Raw genomic sequence first — 377 nt, forward strand, 5'->3', positions numbered from 1 at the left:
GCAGACCCTGGCGGGCGTCAACCTGGCGGGGCACTCCGTGCAGGGGGGCATGGCCCTGCCGCCTCCCCACGGACACGACGGGGCCGACGGCGACGGCAGGAAGCAGGACATCGGGGACATCCTGCACCAGATCATGACCATCACCGACCAAAGCCTGGACGAGGCGCAAGCAAAGTTGGTGTCTCGTTACGCCTTGTCTGTCGGTGCGCGTGGGGCGCGCAGCTCCGGCCCGCGGAGCGCTCGGGAGAGAACTTCTGGCGCCGGAGGAGCCCGCAGGCGGCCGGGGCGCGGCCGAAGCGCTATTTAATGCCTTTCGCCACGCAACGAATGCGGGAGCGGGCGGTGCTCGAGCCGGCCCCGTCCCGCGTGGCCCCGCG

This window comes from Meleagris gallopavo, chromosome 19 (genome assembly GCF_000146605.3).
Source record: "Meleagris gallopavo isolate NT-WF06-2002-E0010 breed Aviagen turkey brand Nicholas breeding stock chromosome 19, Turkey_5.1, whole genome shotgun sequence".
Lineage (NCBI taxonomy): Eukaryota > Metazoa > Chordata > Aves > Galliformes > Phasianidae > Meleagris > Meleagris gallopavo.